At 36.1% G+C, this 14,427-nt stretch overlaps 1 protein-coding gene and 1 long non-coding RNA gene across 7 annotated transcripts in view; both read left to right on the top strand.

Annotated features, from left to right (window-relative positions):
* ERBB4 (erb-b2 receptor tyrosine kinase 4) overlaps positions 1-14,427 on the top strand; it is a 1,134,420-nt gene that overhangs the window by 366,501 nt on the left and 753,492 nt on the right. The window lies entirely within an intron of this gene.
* Positions 6,246-12,495, top strand: LOC146396124 (uncharacterized). The gene is made up of 2 exons (XR_014829282.1): positions 6,246-11,066; positions 12,390-12,495. It is a non-coding gene; the product is annotated as an uncharacterized LOC146396124 (long non-coding RNA).

The following is a 14,427-nucleotide window of genomic DNA, read 5'->3' as shown; positions in this document are numbered from 1 at the left end:
GTCATTGAACAACCTTTTCTATTGGTTGATATCTTTTAAAAAAAGCAGTGGGGGCACAATGTTATAACACATTGCAGAACAGCCTCATTATTGTCAAATTAGATTCACTGACCTTCACTGCCATTTACTAGGAAGAGACAAGCAGCGTATCAAGGATGGTTTGCAATGCGTAAATCCACACTAAGTGCCACTCAACTGTAACTAGCCTAGACATACTCTTTTGCTATTTTAACATGTAGGTTTTTTAACTGATAGCATGTTAATACATAGGCTTTAGTGTATCATGTATACAGAAGTTTATGTATGTAAATTTTTATATTTGAAATAAATTGTATTGCAAGGTATACCTCTCCAACATACACACACACACATTCACACACACAAACACATATACACACACAACACACTCAGTACTTGTAGGTGAAATCTATAGCTTCCTTAATCTGTAGAAAAGAATCAATGGTTTCCATATACATTGAAGTAGGGCTGACATGGTCAAAATTTGTGGTTCAGTTAAAAAAGTCCTTTAAGTTTTGAAACTAATTTTTCTCCCATTCTATTTCCAAGTTATTTTCCTTTAACTCAGTGTTAAAATACCCCAGTACAATTGCCAGTGTTGAAGAAATTCATTCATTCATTCATTCATTCATTTACTCATCAGATATTTTTCTGAGTGTTTAATAAACATTAAACACTGTTCTAGGAGTATGTTCTAGAAAGATTCCTTTCTAGATATTGGATAGGGAAGAGGGCAGATACTAGGTAATATGCTAAACATTTGAAGCAACAGATCTTTAGATATTAAATTACTATGTTTAAAAATGAATGATTCTCAATATATGCCTGACTTTTTGAATTAAGGTTAATAGTTACAGTTTTGTAATCTGCCTAATTTTACTTGGATATATCACCTTTCCATTCCAGCTTTCCCCTCATTTGTAATTCCTTTATTCCATCTGGAGGAGAGATAATTTCTCATACTGTCTCTGTTCTAAGACATGGAATTATTTTTCTTATTTATTTTACTTTTATTTTTATGGTGATTCTGTAAATTTTTCTTTATGGCAGTGCTGTTGTTTAACCCAACAGTCCTTCCATAAGAAGACTAAGGAAGGGTATAGAATGCTAACTTCCCATATTTAATTTCTAGTTACTATCCCCATAAAGAATGGTACACTGAAAGAAATCCCAAATCAAAAATTCCAAGTTTTAGGGATTTCTTTGATCAACTTCTCTATCCACATGTTGTGTAACTAATTTAGGATCACCCATATTTTATTTTGCATAATTTAAAAAATGGCCTTGGAGTTCCCCTCGTGGCGCAGTGGTTAACAAATCCGACTAGGAACCATGAGGTTGTGGGTTTGATCCCTGGCCTTGCTCAGTGGGTTGAGAATCTGGCGTTGCCGTGAGCTGTGGTGTAGGTTGCAGACGCAGCTTGTATCCCACTGTTATTGTGGCTCTGGCGTAGGTTGGTGGCTATGGCTCCGATTAGACCCCTAGCCTGGGAATCTCCATATGCCGCTGGAGCAGCCCTAGAAAAAAGGCAAAAAGACAAAAAAAAATAAAATAAATAAATAAAAAATGGCTTGATGAAAAACTAAATTGTCTTCATTTTTCTTACTTTCTAACTCTATCAGGGAATATACATTTGGGAGCCACTATGGTCTCAATTGGCTGCATCCATTCAAATAACCTAGAGGCTGCTAAAAACACAAATCCACAAATTTCTTCAAGATCCTATGACTTCTTGTCCTCTCAATACACATTCAAGGTGATACTTTTGGGTACTGCTTTTGAGAACCATTTTGGAGATTACACAAATGCCTCAGCTTCCTTTATTGGTAGAACAGTTTGGTTGGAAAGAATCTGGGCTTCGGATCTCACAACTTGTCATATTTTAAGAACTTATTAAATATTTACTGCATAAATGTAAGTGAATATGTGAATGACACAAAACTTGCCTGTAATGTTTATTAGTAATGTGATCTAAGCAAGTTCCTTGAGCTCAATTTCCTCATCTGAAAAATGGGAATAATCATAGTACTTTTCTACTTTGGGTTGTAATGACTACATGCAATAATTTCTGTTAAGTGCTCAACTATAAGAACTCAGTAAATGTTTCATTGTGACTTTTTTTTGTCAGTAAAATGTCTAGATCTAGATTAAAATCTGTTTATTTTACCTTGTAGGAAAACTGTAAGCTTTTGTATATAGCAGTGGGAGTGATAATACTTTATGAATTGAAATGTACCAAAAAAATGTATGTTGTTAGTACAAAGGAAATGAGAGTTCTTAGTGATATAATTTATGTACATATGTGAATTTAAAAGGAGTAAAAATAAGTATGCTGTGGGTCATGGAACATTGTATTTTCCTTTTCTTGGGATTTATGGTACTCTAAAACAGAAATTGTTTATGTCCTATTTCTTCACAGATTCTATGCCTTTCAAAGAGCATGAATTTTATTGAAAGTCAGTAATTAGCCACTGAAGGATGTTTTTCAGTGTTCAGTTTGGCAAGCTTATAGGAGATCTTTGTCCTACTGCCAGCCTCTCTTCTCTCTCATTTTGGGAAGCAGGTACCCTCAACTTTAGGAGATGAGGGAGTTTTTTGTCTTTTTTTTTTTTTTTTTTTTTTTTAGGGCTGCACCAGTGGCAAATGGAGGTTCCCAGGCTAGGGGTCAAATTGGAGCTGTAGCTTCTGGCCTACACCACAGCCATAGCAATGTGGGATCTGAGCCACTGTTTCAAAAATTCAGTGGCTTGAAATAACAAAACTTTTATTCTCAATGATATGTCTGTGTATTAGCTGATCTAGTCTGGACCTGGTTTCAAGTTGCACATTTTCCCAAGTGTCTTTCATTCACCTTGAGAGCTGTTTTTTGCATAAGGATGATAGATGCAAAATATGGAGACCGTGGAATGTGCAATGCCTCTTAGTGCCTGGGATTAGATATAGCACAGTCTCATTTCTGCACATATTCTGTTGGCCAGATTCTGTCAAAAGGCCAAACCCAGTATCAGTTGGGCAGGAGAATGCACTCTACCTTTAATGAGAGGCAGTGCAAAGTCACTTAGCAAAGGGCATGGATCACTCCCCACCTCCAGGAAAGGGTGGGGGACAGCTGGGGGTCAGGAGGGAGGAATTGGGAACAAAAAATGCAATCCACATTTGCAATCCAGCCAATACCCAATTTACCAGGACAAGAGGAGTTAGAAATCTGAGAGTGAGAAGTGTGGAATACAGTTGGTTGACCTGTGCTTTCTTCACTCTCTCCTGGAGAGCAATCACAGTGAATAACCATAAAAACCCACAGGATCACATGCCAGGTCAGTGACCACAATTATTAAGTTTGTTCTAAGATGTTTTGAGCGCAGAAATCTGAGGAAAAGAAGATTACTTTCTTAACATCAGTGTTAAAATGTTGAAATCTCCATTTCCATGTTTGCTTTTTTGCTAAGTGCATTATCAAGAGAATTGAAAGAAAAAAATAAACTTAGTAATAATCTTTTTATTATCACTGGTAGGAAATGAAGCTGCCAAATACAGCATATTTATACAGTCAAGATATTCCAGGGATGGGTAAAAAATAAATTAAAAATCTTCTTAGTTTGGGGAGAATGATAATTAAGAAGCTACTTGATGTTAGATGGAAACTCAATTATTAGGGACATCTTCCTAAAATATTTATCTGTTGAAGAGAAAGCTGTTTTCTGTAGTTCTTACTGTGGTGAAGCCTAAAAAAATGTTCATCAGCCTATGCCTAGTTTCATAAAGAGGTGGTATGTGTTGAAACATGTCATCATATATCTCTTTTTTCAAATCAATATGTGCTTTTTTCACACCTGGTACTTCCTTCTACAAACTCTAACTTGTCAAGTAATTCTGATTTTGAGCACGCTCACACACTTTTCATGTGGAATGTGGACAGTGGAGATCGTTCATTCCATTGAGTTTAAAATTTATCATTGTTCTTGAAAACATTTTTCTGTGCAACTAATCATAATGGGGCACTTAGTGTGCTCAGTGGAACTCAGAAACCATAACAATGGATTGTGCTTTTTTAAAATAATTTGACCATTAGCTGAGTCTTGAAGATTAAGTAAGAAGTTAGTTTAGTGAAGAAAGGGTAGAAATAATAGTGCCCCTGTAGGGAAGAGTGTTAAGGCCTAAAGGTGAGAGAAACTAGAAGTTTAGGATGGAAGGAATGAAGTATGCTAATTGGGTGAGGGGGTATCTGCAGGTTGGTGGATACTGAGTGGGAAAACTGTACAGGTAAAGGAGAAACTAGATGATGCATGACCTTCAAAATCTTTCATCATCAAAACTCAGGGAAACTATTGGTAGATTTGAAGAAGGAGATACTGCATAATAAGATTTTTTTTTTTCCAAAAATCATGGCAGTATACAAAATGATTTGGATGAATTCTGTTTAAATGGATGCTGTAACAGTCTGAACAATAGATGATAGTGGTATAGACTAGGTAGTACTAATAGAATACTAGTTCTCATTGCAGAGAAATGAGACAATAAAAGCTATTTTAGGTATGGAGTCACAGGGACTTGTTCATGCATGTGCTCTGAGGTAAGGGAGAGTGCTGAGTGGAAAGTAGCTCAACATTCAGCCTAGAGTAGCAAGGTGCTATTTGTGGTCATTCATGGGAATGAGGACTCACAAGGAGAGGAGAAGCTTATTTTGACAAAAGGACAGTTTTAATTTTGGACCTGTTGGTTTTGAGTGTCTTAGCCTTCTGAATGGAGATGTGTACGAGGCAGTTGGATGGATGTGCATAAAGCTCAGAAAGAGTGAAATGAGCGGAAGATAAAGATACTGGCACCACCAGTAGATACTAATGAAGGCCATGGAAGTAGATGTGATTATTCAAGGAAAGAATGGAGAGAATGTAAAATTAGAGAAGAGGGTCAAACTCTACAGGAAACTGTTTAATGGCAGACCATAGAAGAGTCACTTGCAAAGAAGACTGAAAGGAAAGTCCAAAGAGAAAAAAGAAAACAAGGAGAGTCAACAGATGAGGACAGCAGAAAGCAGTACATTCAGTAAACCTGATTATTACAGCTACCTGCTTATCTGAGCCCTCAGATGTACTTGACACTATTTATGTCTAACTAGATGGATTATTTTATTTAATCATCATAATTATTCTTGCATATGTTGTTTTTAACTCTCTTTTATAGAGGAAACTGAGCCTGAATAAAGTAATTAGCCCACAGTCACAAAAGTAGTAGGTAGTAGAACAAAAACTTAACCTCAGGAAGTCTGATTCTAGCACCAGAGCTCTCACTATGTTTTACAAGTGTTGAGAATTCCAAATAGACCTAAATGCTCAAAAATTGATACAACCATATGATCTGTTAAAAGACAAATATGAGCAAATGTTTGTGATGTAATTTTAATTAAGAATCATGCTACAGGGAGTTCCCTGGTGGTCTAGTGGTTGGGGCTTGGCACTTTTGCTGCTGTGGTCTGGGTTCAATTCCTGGTTTGGGAACTGAAATCTCACTATTAAAAGATAAAAGAATTATGCTACAAAACATTGTGTAAAATAAGATCCCCCTTTAGATATATCTGAATGAAATGACCAAGATCACTTAGAATAGGAGGGTACTTGGAGCTTGCAAAATTAGTAATACTAATTACTAAATAAATTAGTATTTATTTTATAATAAAAAAATTAAATGGAATTTTAAAATGTGCATCTAATTAAACCCCTAAATAAGAGATAGCTAAATCAGGTGGTATATATGGAGTGCGTGCCAAAGAATTGTGCACCTATTACATGTTGAATACATCAACATTACTGATATTACTTATTTATTTTATTTTATTACATTGCTACAATATAAGCTTTTTTTTTTAATTGTAGGGCCATATGCATGGCATATGGAGGTTCCTAGACTAGGGGTCCAATTGGAGCTACAGCTGCTGGCATACACCACAGCCATAGCAACATCAGGTCTGAGCTGCATCTGCCACCTACACCACAGTGCATGGCAATGCCGGATCCTTAACCCACCAAGCGAGGCCAAGGATCTTACCTGCAACCTCATTGTTCCTAGTCGGATTTGTTTCTAATGTACCCTGTCAGGAACTCCACAATATAAACTTTAAAAAGGAATAAAAGTAACTCTAGGAAATCTGTGAGAGCAAAATATAGTGGTCATTTGTGTTGGCATATGCCAAGTATAATATTAAAAAAATCTGCAGTTAAACAGTTTAATCAGGATATTCGAATAAAATATATTTGTTAAACAATAATAGCACGTGCTTTATACTCTGAACCCAGGTATCTTGTCATTCTGGAAAACAGATGCAAATTAGAAAGCTTAAAAATGTTGAATAAAATATTCTATTTCCTTTCACACTTGAAAGATGAAATATTGATTTTATTTAACGCAGACTTGATTGTAGTAACCTTCCACAAGACAGGTACCAAGTTATGGAACCAGTATGTCTGTTGGAGAAGGTTAGGGTTATGGTCAATATTACTGTCATTATTTTTAAGTGGCAGAAGACAACCATTCTTCCTGAACAGCCCGTTATGAAGGCCAAGCATGCATGAACAGAGTTTAATGCCATAATCAAATAAAACTTTCATTGAAGGTTATCTCATATGAGTTTAATGATATGCATAATTGTTATTCTACTGCATGATAATTAGGCATGAATGTAAGCAGCTCTTGTAAATGATGGTAATTTGTATGACTTTAGCACAGCCAAACCAAGCACAAACTGAATGAATCTAGCAAAATACTGGGGTATTCTGAGGAGGGGAGAGGTACGAGGGGCAGCCCTGTTCCCCTCTAGAATCTCAAAAAGGTCTCGTCTTAGAGGAAGAAAGGTAGAAAAGGAGGGTTGTGGAAGAAGAAGTGAAAGTGTGGAAGAGAGAAAAACAACTGTTGCTCATTGTTATGGCTTCAGTTGGGTCCCCCTAAAAACACAAAGCCCTAATTTGCAATACCTCTGAATGTGACCTTTTTTGGAAATAGGTCATTGTAAATATAATTAGTTAAACTAAGGTCATAAGGAACTAACAGACTCCAGATCCAACGTGAGCAGTGTCCTTATAAGAAGATAGTCATGTAAAGACAGTTACACAGGGAAGATACATGTGAAGATGGAGACGGAAAGTAGAGATGTGTTCCCACAAACCAAGGAATGCCTGGGACCACCAGAAGCTGGAAGAGTCAAGGGACGAAACTTTCAGAGAGGCTTTCATGGGGTCTGGTCCTGCCAAACCTTGATTTTGAAGTTCTAGCCTCCAGAACTGAGAGGATCAATTTCTGTTTTTCTGAGCCACTCAGTTTGTGGTACTTTATTACGGTAGCACTAAGATTCTAATACACTAGTTTTGCAAGTTCCATGTTCGACTCTGATTCTGGGCACATTTGGATATTTTATATATGAACACATTATAAGTTGAGTGATTTCTGCTTGTCTGCTATTTCTTACGTTACTGAAGTAAACATAGCTAAACAAGATAAACACAGCCACTGCCCTGTAGGAGCTTATTGTCTATGACTTCTATGTTCCTATTTCCATGCTACTTCATGTTGTATTGAAATAGCTATCAAATTGTATTGGGATAATTTGTTGCCATGTCTCTCTCCCCAGTGGAATAATGAAATCTTAAGGGGAGGGGCATAATAAGTGCTAAAAAATGTGGTTACTGAATGAAAAGAGAGAATGAGTGAGTGAATGAATGAATGGATGGATGGATTCCTTTTGGGTATATAAGAAAAAAGATATTTTATTGTTTAATAATGAAGCAGGGTTAATGGAAAGGTGTGTGTGTGTGTGTGTGTACACATGCTTTATATCTTTAAATATGAGTACATTTTATTTCATTAAGTATAAGAACATCTTATTATCTCTGTCCACTAAGACTAGGACATGTGAAGCATCTTCAATTGTATATAGTACTTTGCTGATATTTCCGTATTCCTGAAGGTTGGAAAGTATTTTCCTCCTTTGGTAATATTGTAGGTTTTGTTGTCCTCAAATATTATTGGATCTTATAAGTTGTTTACTTTCATGTAAAATTTACAACACCTTTTAACTTTTTATGACCCGTTTCATTTTATGAATCCATAAAAACAATAAATATTTTTAAACGAAAATTCATGTAATGAGCCTGATGGTTTAAAAGTTCTGTGTGAAGGTATGTGAGGATGATACTTCAGGCAATGATTAGAGGTTTTACAGGTAATGCATTAAAAGACAAATTAACGATAAGCTGTTCTTCCCATGTTATCATTTGTATGAATTTGGCAAGTCAAAAGTAAAGAGAAAAACAGTAGTTTATCTACTGTTTATCAAATTATGGTATATTTGATCTATATATTCTTTTAAAAAGCAAGTATGTTTTCTTCACCTCTCCAGTCCTTCATCTCCAGGACTTTGCAAAGTACCTAGAAGATTGTATTTCTTATGATTCCTTCTCCTATTATCAAGAGAAAATGATGCCATTTGATGTGTTTTTCTCTCACATTTATTTTCAAACCATGAGGGGATTCTGAAAATGATAATAACTTGATTGCTCTTGTACCTCACAGAATTGGTACAAACACAAATGATGCTTCCTCTTCTTTTGGATCGTACTAGGTGTGCTGAGGTACCCACTCACAGGCATATTCCCCTTTGTAGATATATTTCCCTGAATCCACATAGTGTCTAGTCTACATTCACTGCAGGAGGAAAGTAGAATAATGCTGAGTATGCCTAAAGCTGCAACAGTTTGGTACCAGCTATGCTGCTCTAACTTTTCTGGATCCTTAAGTCAAAAGAATGTTCTTTGGGAATTGTGCTGCCCCCTGGTGATGCATGGAATAATAGAATAGACCCTTTCAACAGACTTAGTAATGGAATTCTTCATTAATAAAAACAAATTCCAACACAAAGTCTGCAAAAATAAAAAAGACTTCAATAAACAAGAAGAAAGATAATCAGCCTGGGAAGAGTAAGGATGCCACCCTCTCACCACTGAAAATGTGAAGGAACTTTACATCATGGCACTTGAGCAAGTCAGTTTCTACAACTGAGGGTTACTGGTGAGTTTCAAACAGAGGATGAGAGCAAAACCAAACTTTATGACATTTTTCAAACCAGTAGCATTTTATTTTAGTAATGTGATTTTATTCCTGAGAAGTCCTATACCCTGAAGGAGATTTTCAATACTTAATCCCCAATTTATTTAATGCTCTGTAAGAGGCTTCTTCCTCTCTCAGATGTTTACAAAGAGATTTTTAGAGTTGTGTGCTATGGTAGTTAGAGAGTAGTTTATGGATTCTTCATTAAAAACAAAAACCAAAAAACTCTGATCTGCATTCTTTGATTTTCATCCTGTGTGCTTTAGGAATAATAATTCTCCGTTGATGCCCTACGACTAAGTGCTACTTAGAGGCTCTCTAGATGATTTTGAGCATAGAATTTTAGAACTGACAGTGACCTTAGAATCATCTAACTCTTAAATGACTCTGGGTTATCTAGTCCCACATACTGAACTATAGAGAAATCCAGTTATTTCACAATTATAATTATTGTTTTAAAAGTGCACAAACAGCAATAGCAACAGACTGGGCCTTTCCGTACCAACATTTTTTTTTCCGCAGATATCTTTTCCCTTTATCCTGTCCATATCAGCTTTATCCTGTTTTAACCAATGCCTTCTTGACAAGGGATCCTCAGGTTTTGAGGAAGAATTGGGGTGGGTTAGGGAATTCTGGCACTATTCTGCTGCTGCTTTTCCAAAACTATTGAGAAGGCAAATCCGGGGAAGTGCACAGACTTCACTGCACACATAGAATTGGTGTTTGTGCAACGTTAATTAAAAGACATTAAATAGAGTGAATGCTTGCAGTAGTTAGGGACCTCTCTGCAAAAAGCCCCCTAGCTGTTCAGAGATAAATAATGTAGGAGTCCTTGAAAAGTTTAAGTGTTCCTGGCATTGCTATGGAATTTCACTGCTTCCAAGCCAACACACTGCTTTATGCAAGTTAAAGTCCCCTGGTGACACTTGGCCCTCAAGTGCACTGGCTTTTCTAAAAGAAGAAGGAATGGTACATATTTTTAAATGAGGAATCATTACTTAGCTAAGAATGATTTTTTATACTAGCTTAGTACCATATGCTTTTAGGATTATACCATTAACATTTTTTTGGCATTCCTGTGTTGGCTATTTGTTTAATGTTGAGGTTGAAAACAGGGTGCAACAGAAGGTAGAGAATCAAAAATCAGGCAGGCAGTTCCTAGTCCGTGGCTGTTCAAGGTAACAGATATGGTATACATTAATGTCATTAACTGGCACTAGAATGAATAATTTTTTATCTCAGCTAAAATTTTAGGCTGAAAGCTGGAAGTATTGGCCAGAGGTAAATCAAGCAATAATAGCAAGATACCAGGAAGATGTGAAGCTAAAGGAAACTGCAGGCTTCCGTCAGATCTCCTTTAGGAGAAAGGCAGCAGGAACCTGGCCACCTTGTGGAGACAGGAGGAAGTCCATGTAGGCTGTGCCCCTTGAGCCACTGGGGAACCAGGGAGTGTAGAATGGAAGCAAATTCATCAAGCCTGAGCTAGGGTGGGGTCATTTCAAGCAGAGTGTCCAGAACCGTGCTCCAAAGGGGAACCAGATCAATAAGAGAAATATTTTCAAAGGGTAAGAGGGCAGGTAAGATAATCAGAAGCCCAAGAGTTCTGAAACAGGTTTTCAAAGTGAAGCAGAGAGAAAATATAAGAAAGTACCAGGGAAAGAGCTTCAGTGGCTTTTCCTTATTACATGCTGGCTGTATGGCTCAAGGCTCGCAGAACAGAGCCATGCTTGTACACTGGCTATTGAGTTCAGGTGTCAGTTGCAGCAGGGTAGCATGCTGAGCAAAAATAAATGGACTGAGTACCCTCAAGTTAACTGGTCTGTAGCCATTTTTGTTTCATCACAGAAAGCCTTCGTAGAAAAGTGTAGCAAGGCTTTAATTTATAAACAACAGTCATATATAAACAAGTCTTTTCCTCTTACCTTTAATCCTTGCAAGGGTAAGGTAATTCTAGAGTGGCATATGAAATACTTTTGATACTGGAAAAAGGTTAATTTTATACTAGACAAGCCTGAAATTTCTAACAATTGGAACCAAAATACCATTCATTGAGGAATAGGACGGTATAATCATGAGATAAAAGGAGACTTGAATAGTAGGTGAATGAATAGTAGTTATGTAGTCACTTGTCTAGCTATGTCTGGAAAATAAAAATACCATTTAAACTTTGTGAGTCAGAGGACAGTGCCTTGAGAAAACCTTCTAAAACTCTCTAGTGTCTGGTATTCAAAATGGATTTTTTTTTGCTATCATCACAATTTTTTAACTTACTATGCATGAAAAATAGAAATACATTTATGTGTATACTCAGAACATTTTGACACATGCTTACAAAAATTTAAATATCTTTTAATTTAAGTAACTTTAATAGAATACTGTCAAATAAATATTCAATTAAAAGAAAATATTTTTTAATTTTGTGAACATGGTGTATGAGTATGACATATCAACTATTAAAAATTTGAGATACTTAGAATAGAGACTGAATTTAAAATATTCTGGATTTAAAATTTGTTAAGTCCAGTGTCTTACTCTTATTATTTTGAGTCTTAGTTTTGTTTTTATCTGCTCTGGATGGGTCACAGTAAGTTAGTCTAGATTAAATCTACGAAACTTTGTGGAGCACTTAGTACTTTTTGTGTGATATATGTACTATATCTGCCCCCTCAAACTAGAAGTAATAGAATATAAGATCTCAAGTCTGTATGAGCTGACTCATCATCAACTAAGGTACACATACTAGAAACACGATTAAAATAACCATATAAATAAAATGGAATAAATCTTTGGATGTAGATTTTACAGGAATGTAAATTGAATGTTTCAGACTTTTTCTGAAAGAAGGAAATTCTCTAGGCAGTTGTTAGAGATAGTGCTGGATATGAATTTTGTCAGACTTGGCAGGATTCATAGTGAGGTAAAAGGAATTAAAAAATTATTTTAAAAAACTGTGTTTGTTTTGCCTACAGTTTTTTAAAATAATTTTTTAATTCCTTTTACCTCACCATGAATGTTCATTGACAGATAGTTGGATTAAGAAGATGTGGTATAGGGGAGTCCCTGTCGTGGCTCAGTGGTTAACGAATCCGACTAGGAACCACGAGGTGGCGGGTTCAATCCCTGGCCTTGCTCAGTGGGTTAAGGATCTGGCATTGCTGTGAGCTGTGGAGTAGGTTGCAGATGTGGCTCGGATCCCACGTTGCTGTGGCTCTGGTGTAGGCTGGCGGCTACAGCTCAAATTCGACCCCTAGCCTGTGAACCTCCATATGCTGTGGGAGCGGCCCAAGAAATGGCAAAAAGACAAAAAAAAAAAAAAAAAAAAAAAGAAGAAGATGTGGTATATATACACAATGGAATACTACTCAGCTATAAAAAAGAACAAAATAATGCCATTTGCAGCAACGTGGATAGAACTAGAGACTCTCATACTTAGTTAAGTCAGAAAGAGAAAGACAAATACCATATTATTTCACTTATATCTGGAATCTAATATAGGGCACAAATGAATCTTTCTGCAGAAAAGTAAATCATGGACATGGAGAACAGACTTGTGGTTGCCAAAAGGGAGGGGGAGGGAGTAGGAGGGACTGGGAATTTGGGGTAAATAGATGCAAACTATAGCCTTTGGAATGGATAAGCAATGGGATCCTGCTGTATAGTACTGGAAACTATGTCTCATCACTTGTGACAGAGCATGATAATGTGAGAAAAAAGAATGTAAACGTGTGTGTAACTGGGTCACCTTGCTGTGCAGCAGAAAATTGACAGAACATTGTAAACCAGCTATAATAGAAAAAAAAATCATTAATTATATATATACATACACACACACATATATATATATGTGTGTGTGTATGTATATATATACACACATATATATATATGTGTGTGTGTATGTATATATATAAAACTACGTTGGGGAGTTCCCATTGTGGCTCAGCAGTAACAATCCCAACTAGTATCCATGAGCACGTGGGTTCGATCCCTGGCCTCACTCAGTGGATTGGAGATCCAGCATGCAGTGAGCTGTGGTATGGGTTGAAGACGAGGCTCAGATCCTGTGTTGTTGTGAGTATGACGCAGGCTTACACCTGCAGCTGAAATTATACCCCTAGCCTGGAAACTTTCATATGCTTTGGGTATAGCCCTAAAAAGATGAAAACAAAAACAAAAACCAAAAAAGACAGTGTCAGTGAGTTGGATGATGGATGTCAATAAACCATCTTTTGATTATTTTGAAAAATTATTTGGAAAAAACAACTTAGGATTAAATTGAATAGATATTGTAGCAGGACCTCAATTTGTGGAAAATTTTGAATACTAAGCAAAGGTCTAGGATTTGATTCATCAGGTGGTTAAGAATTAATAATATTTAAAAGAATCTTCAAAGAAGAAAACCACTTATGGACAAATGATAGTGAAATATGATATTTGAGAATTGATGCTCAAAGTAAAATTATATTTTTTTTTTCCTTTTTAGGGCTGCAGTTGTGGCATATGGAAGTTCCCAGGTTAGGGCTCAAATTGGAGCTGTAGCTGCTGTCCTGTGTAACAGCCACAGCAACTCCAGATCCAAGCCACATCAACAGCCTGCACCACAGCTCATGGCTATGTCAGATCCTTAGCCCACTGAGTGAGGCCAGGGATCAAACTGGCATCTTCATGGATATTAGTCGGGTTTGTTACCACTGAGCTACAAGGGGAACTCCTTAAAATTACAATTTTGAAAAACATAATTGTCATGAATCCAACAGAACTCTCTAAGCAAGCTCCCTAAATAAATCACAATTGCAGTGGTGGTCAAATCTGTTTTCTTTCCCTGATCTATTTCTAGTTATTTTTTTATATAATTAACTTCTATTTGAACAAAGTACAAAGAAGAAAACAAGCTTAGAGTCAGTTGAAGATCTTATTTTGACTCCTACTTTTTCCATGGGTATATAAGAATTTAATCAATCTATTTTTGCTTAACCCATTTTCTTCTATTTCTTCTCTGAGTCACACATAATACCAAAGTAAAGATATTTAGTATTTGTGGAAATGTTATCTCCTCATTTCTAATTCAAAATTTTGGAATATCCCTCAGAAGTTCCTTTTTATCCAGTCTACGCAATGTTTGGATTATTATTATTTTAATAATTTTGACTCATATTACCATCTCTAAAATAATTTAGGATCATAAAAGTTAAAATGAATAAAACTGCTTTGTTTATACAACACTCTGTAAAAGTTATTAATTATAATAATAGCTATAATAAATTTAATATTCTAATCCACTGACATTAAGCTGTCATTAGTAATGCTAGGTGCAACTGC

Source organism: Sus scrofa, chromosome 15 (genome assembly GCF_054392235.1).
Source record: "Sus scrofa isolate SSC_HxYL_T2T_F1_AM1 chromosome 15, Sscrofa_HxYL_maternal_Yorkshire_Landrace_v2.0, whole genome shotgun sequence".
In the NCBI taxonomy this organism is placed as follows: domain Eukaryota; kingdom Metazoa; phylum Chordata; class Mammalia; order Artiodactyla; family Suidae; genus Sus; species Sus scrofa.
This window is presented reverse-complemented; position numbering and strand designations above follow the sequence as displayed.